The sequence below is a fragment of the Artibeus jamaicensis genome, unplaced genomic scaffold (genome assembly GCF_021234435.1).
Source record: "Artibeus jamaicensis isolate MK-2021 breed Jamaican fruit bat unplaced genomic scaffold, CSHL_Jam_final contig_233, whole genome shotgun sequence".
In the NCBI taxonomy this organism is placed as follows: domain Eukaryota; kingdom Metazoa; phylum Chordata; class Mammalia; order Chiroptera; family Phyllostomidae; genus Artibeus; species Artibeus jamaicensis.
The window spans coordinates 59,556,073-59,577,760 of NW_026521486.1; the positions used below are offsets into that span (position 1 = coordinate 59,556,073).

Genomic DNA, 21,688 nt, shown 5'->3' on the forward strand with positions numbered 1-21,688 from the left:
AGCCCTGTGCTCCTGGCTTGGCGCCCCACAATGCCCTGCGCTACTGCTCTGTGATGCAGCCCAGTGCACTCCTTTGCAGAGGCTGCTCAGTTGGGTGGATCATCCAGTTGGAAGAGGTTTATCTTATTCATCTTTGTGTCCCTGGCACCTGGAAGAGTTCCGGGCACAGAATAGTCATTCCAGTTTCTGTAAGGGAGGAAATAAAGGTGTCAAAAACAGGGCGACGGCAACTTAAAGGAGTGATGCAGACTCAAGGGGAGATATGCTGTCTGACCTGACAGCAGAGACTTCACACATGTCTATAGGCAAAAGAGGAGGACTCAAGATGTTTGGATAAAAGATAGAGGAAGTGGAAGACAGGGCACAAATGCTTGTGTGCGGCAGAGGGAGGGGACGTTAACACTTTTGGCAGAACATTTCTCTATCTGAGACAGCAAGGAACGAAAGGGATGATGTTAAGGGTGTTTGGAGGTAAACCGGAAGGGGAGCTCATGTCTGACAGAGATTCAGTGCGGTGGAAAGGTAAGACCCACACAAAGGAAAGGAACAAAGGCCTGCAGAGGCAGTGTGGAGACTGGTGAGGAGTCAGCTGGAAATGAACTGGTATAATGGAACGATGGACCCCCCCCTTACTCTTCCTTTACATATCCACTAGCTCCCACTCCTGCTGATCCTTCCTTCAGTGTTTCCTTCAAATCTACCCTTCCCTTCCAGTCGAGGACTCTCCTTGGTTTCTGCAGTCAGTTTCCTGTCTAGACCATTACAACTGTGTAACTTGGTACCAGTATTTCCTTAACTGCATTCCTCAAAATGTCAGTGCACTTTCTGAGAATGGACAGAAAAATGGATTCCACAATCAGGTAAGTTTAGGAAGCAGTGCATACTGTCCCTTAGCTTGGAGTTTCAAAATTCACCATAACATATCAAAAGATCTATGGAATTCTACAGGGAAACCTACTTAACTCTAACTCGGCATGGGTGCAGGTTTTTTTCTCGCATGGCACCTATTCAGTATATGGGAACACGATAATGTAAAACCCGTTTTTCCACTTTAGGTTCCATCTACAAATGTATGCTACAAACAACCATGTCAGGATATGCTAGGATATGTTGTGATAACAAACATCCCCTAAATCTTTGTAGCTCTACAACAAATGCTGATCACAGTAGACCTGAACAACTCTACAGAGCAACTGTCCCCACTGTAGGGGCTCAGCTGACCAAGGCTCCCACAGCCTGTGGCTGAACCATCTGTAACACACGGTCTCCTCATCACCGTACAAGAGGAAGGTGGAGCCAGAAGGTCTTCTGGTGACAATTAAATGCTTCAGCCTGGAAGGGACATTTAGCTTCTGCTCACAGTACACTGGCTAGAACTAGACACAAGAGCTCACCTTGACTAAAAGGGAGCAGAAAAAAGTAAGACTTCCATGTGTCCAGACAAGAAGAGAATCAGAGAAGGGTTAAGCACCGGGCAACTCGACCACATACCTCCTCCTCATTCACAATCGTGTAAATCTTAAATCTCATCGGATTGTTCTCAACATCTGCTTACCAAAAAAAAAAAAATCCTTTCTGGCTGCTCTCTGGCTGTAGTCTACAGTTAGTCCCTTACCATGAGATACAAGGTCCTTCACAATTTTCATCCCAATCCATCTTTTCAGCTTTCAGCCCTATCCCCTGGTCGCTGTGTACTTTTTTTTTTTTTTAAAGATCTAACACTTTAACTCTGATTTTAATTGCAGTGAGTCAGAAGTTCCAGGACAAAAGAACTGTCTTAGGGTTCCAATGGCCCTTTTTTTCTTGTCCAACACAGGCGGTATCAGAGTGTCTGCAGCCCTGTGCCTGAAGGCAGGGCCTTCTGGAGTTCTAGGGCCCTGCACTCCAGAATGAGCTCTGCTCCCTTGGTGATTCTCAATCAGCAGGTGGCGGGGGTGGGGGGTGTTTGGCAGACTGCAGCGGAGCTTCTACAGGACATCCAGGTGATCCTATCGGCCATGGAGGGAGATGCACCTCCCCGTTAACTTCCTGTAGCAAGAGTTGAGGTCCGTAGTCAATCTACCCTAGAACTGCATCCATGACTAATCGCACAGCATCTGAGAGGAAGGTAAGATCTCACCTCCCTCCCACCTCCCCTCCACTCCCGGACACACAGTATACAGGTGCACATCACACGAGCAGCCCAGTGGGATTCCTGAACGCAGAGGCATCATTCAGACACGGCTCCATTTACCATAATGAAAGGAAGCACAATCTTACAGGGAGGTGCCAGAGGCCACGCCTGGCAGAAGTGAAGAGTAGTCAAAACTTTATCAGCACCCACTCTTTCCATAGGAAGGGAGAACCGTCCTACGTCTGGGCCAGGTGGTTCAGGCTCCAGGTGGGGATTTTCTCGGAGGAGCCTCTACAAATACATACACACAAATAGTATTCTAATTCCCAGAAATAGCCACTTTCATACCACCACGCTTTCACTCATGGAGTTGTCTCCCTCGTAAGCCTTCTCTAGCCAACACCCACTCCTCAGCGTCAGCTTGGCTAACCCCCCTCCCATGTTCCCCAGAAAGAACCAAACCCCTCCCCAACCCATGTTTGTTAGGTTCCCACTGCAGTTCATCCATTTGTTTACCAGAGCCACTCACTGTATGATAGTTACACACATGGAATCCCCTTTGCTAATCTGTGAACGTCCTGAAGATAGGATATGCATTTTTTAACCGTCAGAGCCTTACATTCATTTAGTACGTAGGGGTTTAATAAATATTAACTGATTAAAGACTGAATTAACTTAATGTTTTTCTGCCAAGCTAGCTGGAATAGGCTAAGTTTTACTTGCACCCACTCATGGACGTCGTTGATTATATATTATTCTCTTTAGTAAACACACTTGAACAATCAAATGGTTTATTTTATTAACATAACACAATCTAAACCCCTTCTGCTTTGGTTTTAATATCTGTCCTATAACACACTCTGAAAGCTTGAATGCCATATGAACTGAAATAAATACGCTTCACCCTTCAGTTTATAACCACCGAACCAATTATATTTATGTAATAAAATAACTACTTAGTATCTCATAAAGCTGCAAAATTAGCTTTACCGATGAGGTGAATCACTGCTTTGAGACGTGGTGAAAATAAAGAGCTCGGGAAAAGATAGGTAAGTTAAGTTCAAACGCTTTTTTATGAGAAAAAAGTTAGCACTGTGTTGAATAGCACCTATTTAAATGAAAATAACCCTACCAGAGGGATGGAAGCTCAAGCGGTTGTGGTATGAACAAAGATACTGATAGGTAACATACATCAATCCTGTAAGGGTATCAAAAGCTCATTAGGGGAGAAGCTGAGTCAGGCAGAGTCCCAACCCCTCACCCATCCTTAGCCACGTGCCCCCAATGACCTACAGAGAATCACTGATGCCAGCCGGCTGCTGGTCACTCACGTTCGAGATGAGCACATCAACTAGCTATCTTCCACTTCAGAAAAACGTAGCATAATAAAATTCAACTCACAAAGAACCAATGTTGATTAAGAGAAATATTCTCAACATTGTGAAAATATGTCCTGCAGGAGATAGTAGCTTGCGGATATTTAAGTAGCACACTTCCTGGTGCTTTTAAAACATAATTTGACTTACATGAGCTTTCAAAACCACATCTCAAGCAAGACACTGTGTCCTTCGCTCTTAGGTCAGAGACGCTGACAAGAGCAGAGTGACTCACTCAGTGGCCACGGGGCCACACAGTAGTACAAAGTATTGATCGAAATTACATCAAATACAGCTGCTTCCACAGCAACTCAACTGCCAAAGCAGAGGACATAAGCTCTGCAGCAATGACAGCACAATTCTGGGAACATCGGGACGTCCTCAGCTCACCTGCCGTCAGGCCACCGGAGGGACTGAATGTAAAACTGGTCGTGATTTTTTTTCCTTTTTTTTCTTCCTAGAAGGACTCGTAGGAGGTTTCAAACAATTTCACTTTCCCCCCCAACTTTTCATAGACTCAGTTCAGACATCTACGTAACTTTAACAAATTATAATTGCCTGCTGCCTCAGAGAGGACGTCCCAGAGGGGGACCTGCCGGAACGACTGTGCTGGAATCGCCACCACCTTCATCCCACCTGCTTCACCGATAACACTGTGAAGCATTTCTCCTTCTAGAAAAAGACTTCAAAGCATAATGTTTCCGGACACTATAAAAACTATTATTACTCTGAAAGAATCAGGGAAAAAGCCTAAAATTTTAGTCCCTTCTCATCTAGGATAGGCTGTGTGCCCACTCCCACAGCGCTGGGCCGGGCTGGGGAGCGAGGGCCACCCTCCAGGCAAGAGGCTCAGGTACGAATTCACCATCGTCGGTTTCCCATACTGTTAGGTTTATACATTTGCATCATTAAATCAGATGTAATTAGATTTTCAACTCCCTTTCACCGTGACTAAAATGCACTTTCAGCCTGCAGATCCTTCGGGGATTTTAAAATAACACAAATGAAAAGGCATTCATTTTTCTGAATGGTATATCTACTTAAAAGTAAGCAGAAGTTAATGAACAGGTACACAACTGTTGTTGTGCTCCTTACTCCCTCAGTACCTCACAGCCGTGAAGGTGAAGGCTAAGGAACTGGACCAGGGTGCTGAAGCCACAGCTGGTTAGGAGAGCCCAGAGGACCGAGAGCTGCCCGTGAGTTATCATCTCCTCCCAGCACCACGGTACTCCTCCGGCACACTGCTTAGGTTTTACTCTCTTCACGAATTTTGCTTCCCAACAGCAGTCTAAGCCTCTTTAGGCTAAAATCTCTGATCTTTTGTCCCTTCAGCCGACGTGAAGGGTACAGTAAATGTATGATGATACAAAGAAAATCCGTGCAATACTACTACTAATAATCCGAGAGTTGCTATGACCCGCAAGTACTCAAAGATTTGTCCTCTAACTCTAGCAAATTCTGGCCCCTACTGTTTTCATTATTATCTGTGAAAGATGCATAATACTAGTCCCCCTCAACTGTCAAACAGTCTTCAAGAGCCCAAAGTCTGGAGAAGACAAAGTACATCTGGAAGAAAGACCACAGGGGGTACAGCAAAGTGTCCTCCTGAATCAGGACAAACATTCTTTGCAAGTGGAAGCACTACATTCCGCCATCACTTTTTCAAAGCGGTCTAAACTCTTCCATCTATAAAATACAGTTAAAAAAAAAACAGATAAAAAGTGATGCTCTCTCTTTGTCCTCTGCACCAACAGCTCTCAAAGTATAACCTGAGAACCCCTGGAGGTCGCCAAGACCCCTTCCAAGGACTCCTGAGGTCCCAAGGACTCTCGCCATAACACCACCCTGTCACTTCCCTTTCACTCTCACTCTTGCAGGAGTATGAGCGGGGTGTAGACGTGAGTGTGATAACACACAGATTAAATATAGAAGCAGGGAAGAATCCAGCTGTCTTCCATTAAGCCAGACACCACAGAGATTTACAAGCGTACAATGATGCCACTCCTCTCACTGAATTGTTTTTTGCTTTGGAAAATATGGTTATGTTTCATTAAAAATGTTTACATATTTATTTTTAAATAAATGTAAAGCATTAAAAAATTTCTCAGTTTTAATTTCTAATATGGCAAGCATTATTTATATTTAGCTGACAAACACAAAAGCAGTTTAGGTCAGCTTCAGAACTAACGCCACTATAGGAGTGGAAATTAATTAATATAATTAAATTTTATTTTTTCAAATTAAATTTTAATACAGATCTTCTTTCTTCTAATTGGATCATATCTACATATACATGATTTTAAATAAGAAGATACTGGCTTGGGGGGGTTGGAGAGTCATAGAAACAGGCCAGTTACCGTGGGTGACTTGGAGTTTTTGTACTGAAAGCAAACTGCAAGCTTCAGTATAAATAATGCGGCCACAGATAAACTACACCACAGACTGTGCCTTATTTAATAATGTTTTAGCGTGTGCACAGAGAAAGGATTAACAAGCATGTGCCTCCTGAACACACTAAAAACAAAAAAAAAAAACGACCAAGGAAAGAAAGCAAGGAAGAGGTAAAAAAGCTGCACAGGTGAGCAGGCAGAGAAGACTGGTAATGTTCAGAAACTTCAATGGCTTTCAATGGCTTTCTCAGCATCCACACAGACTTCCCACTGCTAGCCACTCATTCATATATACCAAGAAATCTATTTTTTTCTGGATGGATCTGTTCCTACTGATTACCTCCAGCTAAAGGTCGGAAACCTAGATGTATGTTTTTCCCTGTTTCCCCGTGGGGTCAGTCCACATACAAAGAAGGCCAGGCAATGCCTCCAACAAACACTCACTGAGCAGAGAGATATCTGAAACGTTGTATTGTGAAAACTGTTGTGTTCCCAAAAGCTGAGCACATACTTTGAAATCAGCCTATGGAATAACATGATCTTTCCTTCATTTGAAATTCAGAGAACTATATTATGTCCCCACTATATCAGGCTTATGTATTTGAGTATCCATGTATATGGATTTACATATTGGAGGAATTCAAATGTGTATAATAATGCTCACAACCTCAAGATTATTGATTAAAAGTTAAAACAATTAAAACGAGAGATCATAGATTATCAGTTAAATGCATGACAGCCAATGAGCGCCATTAGTACTGGAGGAAGACAGGCTCACTGGGCAGTTCTTCAGAGTAGGTAGGGCCTTAGGTTAGTTCTTAAGGGCTATTTTTCTACAACTCATTAGTCCCAAATGTAAAAAAGAAGCAGTAGTATTTCTTAAATCAATAATCCTGTCTTTGGTGAATTACTTTAAAATAAAGCACATAACTCAAAACTATTTTCAATCTTAACACAGATCTTTTCAAATCATTAAATGTCACTAAAAATACTAGAACGGTCTAATTTGAACATTTTTTTCCCAGAAAAATGTCACTTTTCAAATTAAGGCTTAACAGAGATTTATCCACAAAGATATTTATCCCAGGACTGTTTTAGATAGTAAAAAAAAAAAAAATGGTTGCCACCAATAAAAAAAAAATATGTTAAAACCATAAATGAAATGCAATGCAGCTACTGAAAATGACAGAGTACAATATTTATTTACATGGAAAAATAGTCACACCATTTAAAGTGGAAAAACCCTACTAATCAGTATGCAGAATTATTCCATTCTGTAAATAAATATAAATGTACTTAGAGCTACATGCAAATTATCAGTTGAAGCTAATTATAGTGAAAGAATTTATGGATATTGTTTATGTCCTTCACAGTACTTGTGAGAATTTGAAAGTGCCTATAACGCACCCATCAATTCTGCAATGAGAAAAAAATATATCACATTAAAAATTAATTCTACGTTCCTGACTGATCAATGCCTTCCTCCACCTTGATAAATTTGTAGACACCTAACAGTCAGTCATTGATATAAATTTCTACAAGATCAGCATTTGCCCAAGAGTCAAAAATCTGCTCAAAAAAGAATACTCAGCGTGAGTTGAATTAAATTTGCAGCTGACAAGCATCAGGTCTGTTGGGCAACTAGCAGCACTGTGTGAGCCAAGGAAACAAAACCGAGTTTTTCAACAGGAAAAGGACGTTGGGGGCTTTGAGGTAATGTGCTGAAGGAAGGTGTTACACTTTTAATCCCAAACAAAACGACCTGACAGGAATCTGGGCACACGTGGCTGAAAACCCAGGGGTGGTGCTAAAGTCAAGTATATTGGCACAGTTTCAATGTGTGTTCCAGGCTCTGGGAAGCAATTAAGAGACCGGAGCAATTTTAAATACTGAAGGGGTAAAAGAGCTAGTGAAAGATAGACTGTGAGCAACAAGGGTTCACACCTTTACTGAAACTAAGGTTAATCCTTTGATAGTGGCTGAAATGTTAGTTCAATTGCCACACGTGCCATTCCTGCTGACTAGAAGATACCACCAGTTCAAAAATAAATCTTTAAGGAGACAACTTAATACTTATTTCTTACAGTTTGCTGGGCAAAATCTGTATAAGGGATCCATTGCAGAAAAATTTTAAAATAAAAGGGCCCATCACAGTGAGAAGGTCAGGGGCGAGGCCTGCCTCCCAGGATGCCAGTGAGGCCCGCGAGGCAGCAGGCAGGGCTCCAGGTGGTGCTCCAGGCGGGGAAGGGCCAGCGCGGCCAGGTGGCCTCAGTCAGTACTGACCTGCTGACCCGGGGGCACAGGGAGAGGAGGGGAAGCAGGGCTTCAACTATGGGCACACATGATTCCCATCTAACCATCTAAGCACGTAGTAGATATTTTAAAAAATAAACACCAGCTGCTATGGTCCGAGTTGCCAATTCTTCCCCTCTTCCCATTTGCTGCTGCACTGAGTCACCAGCCCAGCGTGGACACCTGGTTCTAACAAGAGGGCAGCACGGCCCCCTTAGGAGCCAGTGCAGGGACGTGTGCCAAGAGGCCATCTAATCTGGCTCTCTAAAGCCACTTCCCAGGGTAAACACAGTCCTAAAAGGCTGATAAAATTGCTAATTTTTTCCAAACGTGTATTTTAGAGTTCAATCTGATAGGCTATTTACTTGCAACAAAATATGGTAGCTATTTCCTTTTACCTTCAGGGGGGGAAAAAACCCCAAGCCTCTAAACAGTTCTTTCTATAGTAATACCAGTCTGGTTTGCTCCCTCCCCACACATCCTCTAATGGGCTATTCATAGTCACTGTACCTTAAAATTTGCTTCCTACTAAACATTCATTTTCTGTCTTTTCTCTTTGCCAGCTGTGTGTTCTAAATATAATCTGTCAGCGTTCACCTTTTCAAAAAGACTTAGGATAACTATTAGCACACCACAGCAGACTATCTAAATATAGTCACTCAGTAATCCACCGCATTTTTATTTAATAAAACAATCTATCACCTGAGACTTTTTCTTCCAGTAATGACACGAAAAACTTGATACAGTGAAGAGGCATTATTTTTTTTTAACAGCTTAAGTGTCTATTTGTCAGCTCTCTGCAGAGACAGCAGGGTACACGGAAACACCTTGGCCCTCTCAGCTGGGCCAAACTGACTCTCTCTCGGCCCTTAGCCGTGTGCGGACTAGTCACACCACCGTCTAGCAAGTCTCCACTAGGCCAGCAAGTCACTGATGACACAAGACGGTCACTCAGAGCCCACCATGCTGAGGACCAGCAAGGAAATGCTACCCTGGCACTGCCATTTTCTTGTTGGCCTCCAAAGTCCAACACATTGAAAAGTTCCCTTGGAACTTGAAAAACTTGATTGTGCTTAAGTCAGGTAAATATTTAGGTAACAGAACTTGCCAAGTAAATCTCAAAAAGGTCTCTCTCAAAAAACCTGACTCATAATTTGAGCCCCATCATTTGGAATCCCTAAGTATATTTCCTCTCTTCTAAGCATTTATAGTAAAACACATGATCTATTTATTAATCACTGTAGAAAAACACCACTACAGTCCTGGCTGGTGTGGCTCAATGGACTGAGGGCCAGCCTGCAGATTAAAGGGTTGTCAGTTCAATTCCTGGTCAGGGCATGTGGGTGGGTTGCAGGTCGGGTACCTGGTTAGGGGCGAGCGAGGGGCAGCCAATTGATGTTTCTTCTCATACATTAATGTTTCTCTCCCTCTCTTTCTTCCTGCTTTCCCCTCTCTCTAAAAATAAGAGAGAAAAGAAAAAAGAAAAGGAAAAGAAAGGAAGAAAAGAAAAGAAAGGAAAAAGGAAAGAAAGACACCACTACAAAAAAATGTAGATTGGGCCCTGGCTGGTGTGGCTCAGTGGATTAGGTGCCAGCTGGAACCAAAGGGTAGCTGGTCCCAGACCCAGCCAGGGCACATGCCTGGGTTGTGGGCCAGGTCCCCAGTAGGGCATCTGAGAGGGAACCACACATTGATCTTTCTCTCCATCTCTTCCCTTCTAAAAATAAATAAAATATTTTTTAAAAGTAGATTGGTATTAAGACTTATAGGGTTCCAAAAACATTAAATATATTTAGAAGCATGCTGAAGTTAAGAAAAAATGTAATTTTGACAAGATTCTGGACTGTTTAGGCAGTGAACATATACTAAGAAATTTAAGTATAATTAAGTCTATTTTACTCAATAGAACTACAACTGACCCTTGAACAAAATGGGGGGTTAGGAGCACCAACCCCAGTACTGCTGAAAATCCATGTATAATATTTAATTCTCCCCAAATTCAACTACACCAGTTGGCCCTTAGTATGACAGGGGAGTGGTTCCAGGATCCCATGCCCGCTACGGGTGCTAAAATCCATGAATGCTCAAGTCTTTTATATAAAAAGATACAGGTCAATGCATATGGTCTGCGTTTGCAGACTCCCAATCATGGACCAAAACAATATAGGCATTTATTAAAAAAAAAAAAAAAATATATATATATATATATATATGCATCTGCACAGAAGTGGACATGCACAGTTCACACCCAAGTTGTTCAAGGGTCAACCATACTTTTAAAAGCTTTGAAAAGAATCCTTTTATACAAAACCTGAAATGCCAATATGCCCTTGTCCAATTTAAAACCACCTGGAGATTAGGCCTTATTAGTGGCCTTTAAGTTACAAAATACATTATACTGTCTTCTGTGACTTTTGTTTATAGGGATACGGCGTGTTTTTATTAATGAATAAATTCACAAAAGGAACAATCAGACTCAATGAATCTGAGTTGATCACCAGGATATGTGATTCTAAAGTAATGTAGGTTCTCTCTGGGCCTTAGTTTTTCTTTAATTGAACATGGATAAAAGTTCCTTATATTTAAGTGTACATGGTAAGGCCTTAATAATCATCCAGAGCTATAGATGTAAATGGGTGGTATCATTATTCTCTCCTTCGAATAAGGAATCATAAAGTCCACTTGGAGAGAAAGTACAGGTAAACATTTAAATTTTACAACCACATTTAGAAAAAACTAAGTCAGAAAGAGTATAACAAAGAAAATGCTAACTATGGAGCCACATTCCAGAAGACCCAACTAATCTGACCACACCAGAAGAAGAGCAATTACGCAGGTATTGTGATTTCCCTGAGGCTCCTAGTCGACAGTATCTACTTGGACTTCAGGGGAACAAAGCACAATAGTGTCTTCTCTTCATTCATCACCAGTACTTTCCAAACAACACATTCTGAAGTCTTTATAAAGTTCCCCTCAGATAATACTCAGCTGACTGGCTAACAGCTGAAAACAGGAGTGACTCAAGTTGTAAATAAACTTCTACTGATGTACGTAAACAAGGGCATAGCAAACTCCTTTCCCATCTGACCTCAGGTAAAGCTCCCAGTTACGGGAATGCTGGGCTATGAACAGTGTGTGGGCTGAAGGAGCATTTGCAGGGTGTCAATGTCGTAAAAGGTAAATCTTGGATGAGGACTCAATTTTTTGGTGGTTTTCTCAACTGAATGCCAAACCTAATTTTTAATGTACTGTGAGAAATAACTTAATAGAATAAATCAAAGCCACTGGACTAAACGAAACATATACTTAAAAATAACAAGGCAGTTTCCCTGGCTTGAGTAGCTCACTTGGTTGGAGTGTGATCCCGATACACCAAGGTAGTGGCTTCCATCCCCCATTAGCCACTACCCCATACAAGGGGCCACCAACGAATGCATAAATGGGTAGAATGGCAAATTGATGTGTGTGTGTGTGTCTGTCTGTCTGGTCAAAAAATAAAACAGAAAAAGAGAAAGGGATAATAAGACGGTATTGATGGATAAGCAAACATAGCAAAATGTGCAACACACAATCTAAATGGTCGGCATATAGGTGCTAAATATATAATGGTTTCAATGTTTCTGCATGTTTGAAAATTTTCATAGTAAACCACTGGGGGAAAAGAACTCAAAACTGTAATCACAGTGATAGCAACTGCTGGGAGAAAAAAACTTGGCCTGAAAGGAAACTAGTTCTCAGTCTAACTCCAAGAACTCAGAGTTTTCAACTGAAGTGCTTGGGAATCCACCAGGGCAGCTAAGTATAAGATTTTATAGTTTTGTGAAAAATTAGAAAACCAGAAGCAATATCACAGCATTTAAAAAAAAACCCTCAAAACTTCTTTCTGCCTCTGCACTGGTTCTAATGTTGGTGATAGTAAATAACAGATTTGTTTTTTTATGTCAGGATTTAGCAGTCAAATCTGATCATGCTTGATATGTATCAACTGCCTCATCTTCTACCTTTGATGCCTTAATCCTTAACCTGCCTTCAGGAAGAATCCTCCTCCCTTTGAAATCTCCTCTTAGTAATTTTCCATCCACTGACCTCCTCACTCTGTTCATTGGCAATGAATTCCCATTTGTCTTTGATGGATTTGCAATTGAGTCTAATCTCTCTCCCCCATTACAATGTCCCTATTGCAATAGTTGTCAATAAAGTCTTTAACAAGTATCAGAATAATTTTTTCTTTACTCATACCTCTGCACAGGTACAGAGAGAACTTGGCAGCTCATCACAATGCTTGCTGGAAAGAACAGCTTGCTTCCTTAATGTGGATTAAAGGAGGCTCCAAATACTGAGATCTGTACTTGCTCAGAAGCATTAAGACATCAGCAACAAAACAACACACCACCACCACCACTTCCTGGTACTGGTCTCTTTCAACCTCAAATAGTTCATGACTTCATTTCACTTGAATTTCAAAAATGACACTAAAGCCCTGACCAGCACGACTCGGTTGTTTTGGCATTGTCCCCCAAAGTGAAAGGTCACCAGTTCAATTCCCAGTCACAGCACCTGCCTAGATTTCAGGTTCAGTCCCCTTTTCAGGTGTGTATGAGAGGTAACCCATCAAAACTTCTCTCTCCCATGGGTATTTCTCTTCCCATCTTTCTCCCTCCCTTCCCTTCTCTCTTGAAAAAAAAAGACACTAAAGTGAGAAAAACGATTGCGCAAAATTTTCTTGAGGATGATGACTATGCCATGTTATGGAGCCAGCATGGGACCAGTGCCTGATGCACAGGACAGGAATGCAGTGTCACTGGCTGAGTGAGATAACTAACAAAAGCAGAGGAATGTGTATTGCCTGAAAGAAAACAGCACACATTCAAGGGGGGAAAATATCGATCCTCTTTTCAAATTAAACAAGAGAGAATTATAAAGGCACTTGACTTTAAATTTCTACCAAACATCAAAAATTAAAAATATCTTCCCTTAAACATAATTTGCCATATCATCTCAAAGTCTTCCAAAAAACAGAGGAGAGAATACTTCTAAAATTCATTTTAGAAAGCCAGCATTACCCTATGGCAAAACCACACAAGCACAGCTCAAGATGGGCCAACATCTCTCACTAATACAGATGCAGAGCTCTTTAACAAAATACTACCTAACCAAATCTAGCAATACACTGAAAGGATCATACACCATTATTAAGTGGGATTTATTCCAAAGATGCAAGGATGGTTCAACACACACACCAATCAATGCAGTTGATGGATGCATTAATGCAGTGACATACTGCATTAACAAAGATGAAAATCATATAAATCATCTTGATATGGAAAAAGCATTTCACAAAATTCAACATCTATTAATGATAAAAAGTCTCAATAAAGTGGGTATAGAAGGAATTTCACCTCCATATAACAAAGGCCATATATATCACAAGCCCGCAGCTAACTCAATGGCGAAAAGATGAAAGTTCTTCCTCTGAGAGCGGAAATAAGACAAGAATGCCCAACTCTTTCCACTTTTATATTTTAATAATGGAAGTCTTAGCCAGAGCAATCAGGCCAAAAAATACATACATACATACATATATACATATATACATACATACATAAATAGCATCTCACAGCTCTGGCTGGTGTGGCTCAGTAGACTGAGCACCGGCCTGCAAACCAAAGGGTCACCAGTTCCATTCCCACTCAGGGCACATGCCTGGGTTGCTGGCCTGGTCCCCAGTAGCGGGTGTGCAAGAGACAACTACACATTGATGTTTCTCTCCCTCTTTCTCCCTCCTTTCCCCTCTGTCTAAAAATAGATAAATAAAATCTTTTTTAAAAAAGCATCTCACAGATATGAAGCTGTGAAAACTGTCACTATTTGCAGATGAAATATTACATATCATAAACCCTAAAGACTCTCCCAAAAAAACTGTTAATTAAATTCAGTAAGAATATAAGATGAATACACAAAAATCAATTGTGTTTCTATATACTAATAATAAACTATCAGAAAGAGGAAAAAAATAATTGTGTTTGCAATTGCATCAAAAATACCTAGGAATAAATTTAGCCAAGGAGGTGCCAGACCTGTACATGAAAACCATAGGACACTGATGAAAAAAACTAAAGAAGCAAATAAATGGAAAGCTACTCCATACTCATGGATAGAAATAGTAGTAAAATATCCACACAACACAAAGTAATATACAGGGTGGGGCAAACATAGGTTTACAGTTGTGAGTACTCAAAGCACAGAATTTAATTCTTATATTATTTATTAGCTATATTATTTTCCATATAAACAACTGTAAATCTACTTTTGCCCTACCCTGTATAGATTCAATGTAATCCCTATCAAAATTCCAGCAGCATTTTTCTCAGAAATAGAATGAACAATCCTAAAATTTGTATAAAACCACAAAGGACCCCAAAAAAGCAAAGCAATCTTAAGAAGAACATAGCTGAAGCCATCATGCTTCCTGATTTCCCATTATAACACGACAGCAAGCAAAATAGTATGGTATTGGCAGAAAAACAAACATAGATCAATAGAACATAATAGAGAGCCCAGAAATAAACCACATCTGTGGTTAATAAATTTACAACAACAACAAAAACACACAAGAATATACAATGGGAAAAGGTTAGTCTCTTTAATGAGTGGGGCAGGGAAACATGCGAAAGAATGAAACTGAACTACTTACTACCTTACACCAGATATAAAAATTAACTCAAAATAGATCAAAGACTGTACCGTAAGACTCCAAACCATACAACTTTTAGAAGAAAACATAGGCAGTAAGCTCCTTGACATCAGTCTTGGACATGATTTTTTTTTGGCCTTGACACCAAAGGAAAGGACAGCACAAGTAAAACTAAGCACACGGGACTATACCAAACTACAAAGCTTCTGCAGAACAAAGGAAACTATCGAAACATGAAAAGGAAACCTGCCATATGGAACAAGATTGCAAATCATATATCTGATAAGGGGTTAATATCCAAAATATAAAAAAGCATACACAATTCAATAGTAAAAAGATAAATAATTTCATTTTTTAAATGAGCAGAGGATTTAAATAGACACTTTTCTGAAGAAGTCATACAGGTGGCCAACAGGTACTTGGAAAGGTGCTCAACATCACTAATCATAAGGAAAATGCAAATCACAGCCACAATGAAATACGACCTCACACCTGTTAGAATAGTTAATATCAAAAAGACAAGAGAGAACGACTGTGGATGAGGATGTGGTAAAAAGGGAACCCTGGTGCACTGTTGGTAGGGATGTAAGTTGGTGCAAGCCCACTATGGAAAACAATACGGAGGTTCCTCAAAAAATAAACACGGAAATACTGTATGACCCAGTAACTCCAGTTCTAGGTATTTAGCCAAAGGAATTAATTAAAACACAAATTAAAAAATGTATCTACAACCCCATGTTCACTGCAGCATTATCTACAATAGCCAAGTCATGGAAACAGCCCAAATCCATCAATGGATGAATGGATATAGATCTACATACACACACATACATTCATATGTATATATACATATATCTACATAAAACGGAATATTACTGAACCATAAAAAATAACAAAATCCTGCCACTTGCGACAACATGGTCGGGCCTTGAAGGCATTATGCTAAGTGGAATGAGTCAGGCAGCGAGAGACTAATATCACTTATATGTGGAATCTAAAAAAACAAAAACAAAACCCTAAGTCAGACAGAGAACAGGCTAGTGGTTGTGGGGAAAGGGAAAAGCTGCGGGGGAGGGGGACAGGTGAAGGTTGTCAAAAATATAAATTTCCAGTTATAAAATCACTAAGTCTGGTGACTATAGTTAAAATCCTGTACTGCCTATTTGAAAGTTGCTAAGAGTAAATCTTAAAAGTTCTCATCACAAAGAAAAAACATTTTGTAACTGTGTATGTTATGGGTGTTGAGTGTTAACTAGATTTACTGTGGTGATTACTTCACAATATATACATATATCAAATCATTACGTTGTACACCCAAAACTAATGTTATATACCCGGTTTAAGTTATTAATTGGTACGGCTGTCACGATACTGAGGAAGCACTCCGAGGTGGGGCAGTACCAGAGACTACAGTCTGCCTAGTTGGGGATGAAACACAGAACGAGCACAACCCTTCCGATCAGCTCAGTCCTCTGCCTGAAGCAGCACTAGTCTTTGAAGGAAGCTGATACATTTTCCTATGAAAAAGGACAGCCCAGGAAGTTCATCTTAGAGGGGATGACTTCATTATACTGTTAAATTTGAAAAAGGGAAAAGGGCTTAGTCACCTCCTTTAAAATAGGAAAATCAGTAATTTCTGCAAGTTACCAGAAAGGTTAGAGATATATGTTAGGCGACTTTGGACTTCACCACTATCGTGACTTCTGTTAAATGAGACACCACCCCCAACCCACTGGTTTTTCATCCTTGCACAATGAGAAGTGAAGAACTTGGAAGTTCTTCAGTTGCAAAGTCAAACAGGAAGTTCTCAGGCAGGAGCCTTGCTAAGATGTGACAAAGGACTGGGTGCACCGGAGGAGGTTAAAGGGGAAAAGGAAAGGCCAGGGGATTTCTGAGCCGCAGAGCAAGGGAGAAATACCGGTTTCTCTGTCACCATCACTGCACAGGAAGGTAATGCAATTTATTGGTAATTGCTAATTAGTGCCATTGACAGGAGACAAACAGCAGCAAGATTCCAAAATAAATGCAAACACTTATGGGCTGTTTGCTGGATTTAAGTAAGGTTATTGCATCCAAAATTTCACAATTTTGAACTTTGCAAGACACAAAGAACTTACATAATGTTCATTTAATCAAAACTTGCAATGTAGCTTATTCTATTTTTTTGTTTGTTTGCTTTATTTTGTCTTGTTTTTTGTATCCATGTCCAAGGCACTTTTAAGAGAAAGGTACTAAAAAGTTTTTTTTAAAGAATTGCATAGTTACAGCTATCACCTAAGTAAAATCATGCTATAATTATTATTCTTTCTGTGCAAACAAAGGAATTCACCACTAATAAAAACCTGGACAGGATCCTTTCATATACAGAGTCCTGCACATTTCTCTGGCATTCTCTACTGCCGCAGTTTCAAATGCAAATTTTACACCCACTTTTATTTCCAAGTTCAAGTGACCATCAATAGGAGAAAAGTGGGCAAACAAGTCATGAAGGAAAAAGTTCAAACTGGGCTCCTAACCTATTAAAATTTGAGCTGAGTTCACAGGGACCACCTGAGTGGTGTTTAAACTTGTGGAAAGAGAAAGGAAGTAGCTGCCGGGTAGGGTCTCTGGGTCAGACGGTTGCTTCCTGTGGGCTCCCTCTGAGCAGATCTAACTGGCTAAGGAAGTGATTTCAAAGTCAAACTAAAATGCAAGCTTTGGGGGAAAGATTTAAGTTCCGTGGATGTGATCTGTGACTGGAGTGCTTGTAAACTGAGCACATAGCCCTTAATAATGCAACTAAATTTTTCAGCGACAACAGGATACTTTCAGAAGAACTGGGAAATTCCACCCTGCACAATGCCAACAAATACTGAATTAATGAGGGTCTTCAGTTTGTGGACCCCTAAAAATCTCACAGGGATTGCTTAAATTACCTCTTTTACTCTATAATCTACAGAATCTTTTCTTGAAAGGGATTAATACTTAAGTGGCAACAAATACTACATTTCTCATTTTTTATCTATCATCGAAAAGGTCATCAAGTAAACCAGGCAAGGAGAGACAAATACCATATGATCTCACCTACGAGTGGAACCTAATCAACAAAACAAACAAGTAAGCAAAATATAACCAGAAACATTGATTAAGACCAAACGGACAGTAAGGGGGGGGGGGGCAGAAAAATGGGGGAAAGAAGGGAAAGGGTCATCAAAGAACATGTATAAATAAAGGACCCATGGACAAAGAAAGCCAAAGGGAGGCAGGATTGATGGTGGGAGGTGGGGATGGATGGGGTGGAGGGGAGTGGTGGTGGGAAAATGGAGACAACTGTATCTGAACATTAATAAAAAATGATTTGAAAAAAAAGGGCCATCAACACTAGAGCTCAACTCTCCTGTAACTCCTCACTCACTCACCCAAGTGATGCCAACTGTTCCTCGCCAGGAAAGCTTAGAAAGTAGCTCACTTTCTAGAAAGATAAGCAAACCACTTCTGACTCAAGCCTTGACTCATTAGCATCTCTCTTAACCCCACTCTCTGGGCAATCTTCCTACCCATGCTACTCCTCCTCAAGTACTGAATTCGTTCTAGAACAAACTGAAGATAATTTCTCCTCCTGTATAGTAAGGGGTAGTATTTCTGGTAGCAGACTTTAATCATAGCCCCACTTCCTGCTGGTCTTTCTCTCCCCTTCCCTATTTCAGCCTTTTTTGGACATCTGAGATATATTTTTGCAGGAAGATAAAATAACAATTCAAGGTTTGAGGAAGTGGCACAGTGCAACATCTGACAGAGGGAGGCGGCAAGATGACGTTAGTGGTTAATCCTGGGAACAGATGATTGTACCATAATATCATACATGTATGGAGGGAGTTTGTTGGGGGCTCCGGAGTCAGACTGCTTGGGTTCAAATACAGGTTCTGCTAAGGTGGTATGACTCTGGGCAAGAATTTTTAAAACATGCAATAGCTTAGCTGACTATTTAGTCAGGGGCATTGACGTCTTTTCCCTTAGACTGTCAAATTAAAAAAATAACACAACACAACAATAGCCATCCAGTGTGAGCAAATCAAAATTATACCTGTTTTTTGTCAGATCGGCTATATATACATATTTTGGTGCTGCAGAATTTGTGTATGTCATGAAACTGAAAATCACCACCTGAGAGAGTTGTTATGAATCAAATGATATGATACAAACTTGGAAAGAGTGCCAGAACTAAACAGCATGCCCTGTGTTATTAGTACTATGTATATCTTATAAAATATATATAGTAATATATATAATATAGCTGTTATTAGTACTATGTATACATTTTAAAAGAATGAAGAAATTCCACATGTACTGACTTGGAAAAAGTCCAGGACACTGTTTTATGAAAATGCTACTGTATAATCCTACACCAGGAAGATAAACAACCCAATTTAAAAATGGGCAAAGGACCTGAATAGACACCTTTCCAAAGAGGACACATGGATGGCTGACCTATAGACATATGAAAAGATGCTGAACATCACTAGCCATCAGAGAGATGCAAATTAAAACCACAAAGAGAATCACCTCACACCTGTCAGAATGGCTATCACTAATAAATTAACAAACAACAAATCCCGACAAGGTTGTGGAGAAAAGGGAACCCTAGTGCCGTGTTGGGAGGATTGCAGACTGGTGCAGGCACTATGGAAAACAGCATGGAATGTCCTCAAAAATTTAAAATGAAACTTCCTTTTCACTCAGCAATACTACAGCTGGAATTATACCCTAAGAAACCTAAAACATCAATTCAGAAGAATTTATGCACCCCTATGTTCATTGCAGCACTATTTACAACAGCCAAGAGTTGGAAACAAGCCTAAATGCCCATTGGTAAATAAGCAGATCAAAAAACTGTGGTCCATTTACACTGGTACATTTACACAAAGGAATACTATGCAGCAGAAAGAAAGAACTCCTTCCTTTTGTGACAGCCTGGATGGAACTGGACACTATCATGCTAAGTGAAATAAGCCAGTTATCGGTGAAAGACAAATACCATATGATTTCACTTTTAAGAGGAATTTAATAAACAAAATAAAACAACGAGCAACATAGAACCAGAGGCATGGAAACATGGAACAGCCGCCAGAGGGGAGGTAGGAGAGGGTTAATGGTGGAGGGAAGGGGAAGGGACTAGTCAAAGAACGTGTATGAATGACCCATGGGCACAGACAACAGCGTGAGGACTGACTGTGGGAGCAGGGAGGTGGGCTGGGCGGAGGATGGCAAAGGGGAAAAAATGGAACAACTGTAATAGAATAACAATAAAAAATTTTAACAACATAAAAATGCCATTTAATCTTTATTTTTTAAAAAAGAAACTGCTACTGAATAACATGCTTTGTAGGGCTCTGAATGGGGAAGAAAGAAGAAATGAATGATACACATTTACAGGTGCATCCAAAGAAGCCTAGAAACACACACACACCAAACACTGAATTGTCATTACCTCTGGGGTGTGGGGAAGGGCTTACATTTATATACTGGTCTTTGCTTGAATTAACAAGTCTGTACTATTTTTGTAATTAATTTTTACATCTCCCATGTCCTGGTCTATGAAAAGATAAGCTCCTTAGAAATAAGGAAACTGAGGCCCCACTGGGAAGAGGCAGAGTCCTCTAAGTACAATCTTTCCTACACGTCTTATTTCAGATTCCCTTATAATCTTTACAGCCCTTGGCAAATCATGTGCCTGACACAAGATCCAAAGATTCTGAAACTGGTGGTTTTTTTCCCCTTCCTTTCTGTCCTGCTAATCTGAGGTACTCCTTTTATTGTTTCTAAGCGGATTCCACATTCCATGTTTTAACAACTTCCTTCCTACCTCTGTTATAATTTACTCACCATTTCTCTACCTGTCTTTCTGCCCCTCAAACAGGTGCTCTTGCCCTGGAAAACCCACTGGAGTGACAGCTCGGCCCTCCAGGTTCAGGTTTTTGGCAGGCACAGGGGCCCCCTATCTACATGATTGCAGGACAGAGTATGCCTCCAGGTTGGTTTGTATTTTGCAAGGGGTCCGAATGTGCTTTTAAACAATGTTTTCTTATTTCAGTCAAGAAACAGTACTTGGTATGTTTTGGCAGGCACCTTTTCCTTCTTTAGGTCTTTCCTTACACAGAGGTTTACTTTCACTTTGGCTTTCTCCTGGAAGTTACAAAGCTATTTCGTACCTTCCCAACCCCAAGGTTCTCTACTGTCCTTATCCTTTACTGTGTTAATTTTTATTGTTTTAGCACCCATCAGTTTCACTTCTGCTTCCCCACTCTCACACTCCAGCCATCAATCCCCATTTATACACATTTTCTATTTCAGCCCATGGAGAAACGGCTATATGTTGAAAGAGGAAGGAAAAGAGAATTCCAGGTTCTAAGCAGGCCATCTCCCACACCGGAACCTGGGGTGTCGGGAACTAAACCTGCCCGGGGGTATCCGGGCCACCAGAAAAGGGTCAGCATCAAAGCGCCCTGGCGTCGGGAGAGCTGATTGGTTCCGGATAAACCAATCAGAGGGCGAGGCTGTGCACCGACTGGGGCGGGCACAGTTACGGAGCGGACCCAGTTAAAGCTAAAGGGACAGGTGTGCCAAGACACCGGGATTTCACGTGCACTTTTGCACCGACCAGGTCACTAGTAACCTCCGAACTCCGGTCTGCTAAATTCCACCTTCAAAGTTTCCCAGTTTCGTAATGCTAAGTAGGAGGAGAAACATTACTTATCCTACCATTCATAAAGTGGTCATTAATAGTCAATGGAGAAGCCGTAGAGTAGGGCAGAGGCCATTAAAATCCTCTATCTCTCCTTTCCCA

The 21,688-nt window shown here is 40.7% G+C and overlaps 1 protein-coding gene across 1 annotated transcript in view; it reads right to left on the bottom strand.

The window, feature by feature from the left end:
- PPM1H (protein phosphatase, Mg2+/Mn2+ dependent 1H) overlaps positions 1-21,688 on the bottom strand; it is a 246,962-nt gene that overhangs the window by 223,774 nt on the left and 1,500 nt on the right. The gene's annotated exons all lie outside the window — the stretch shown is intronic.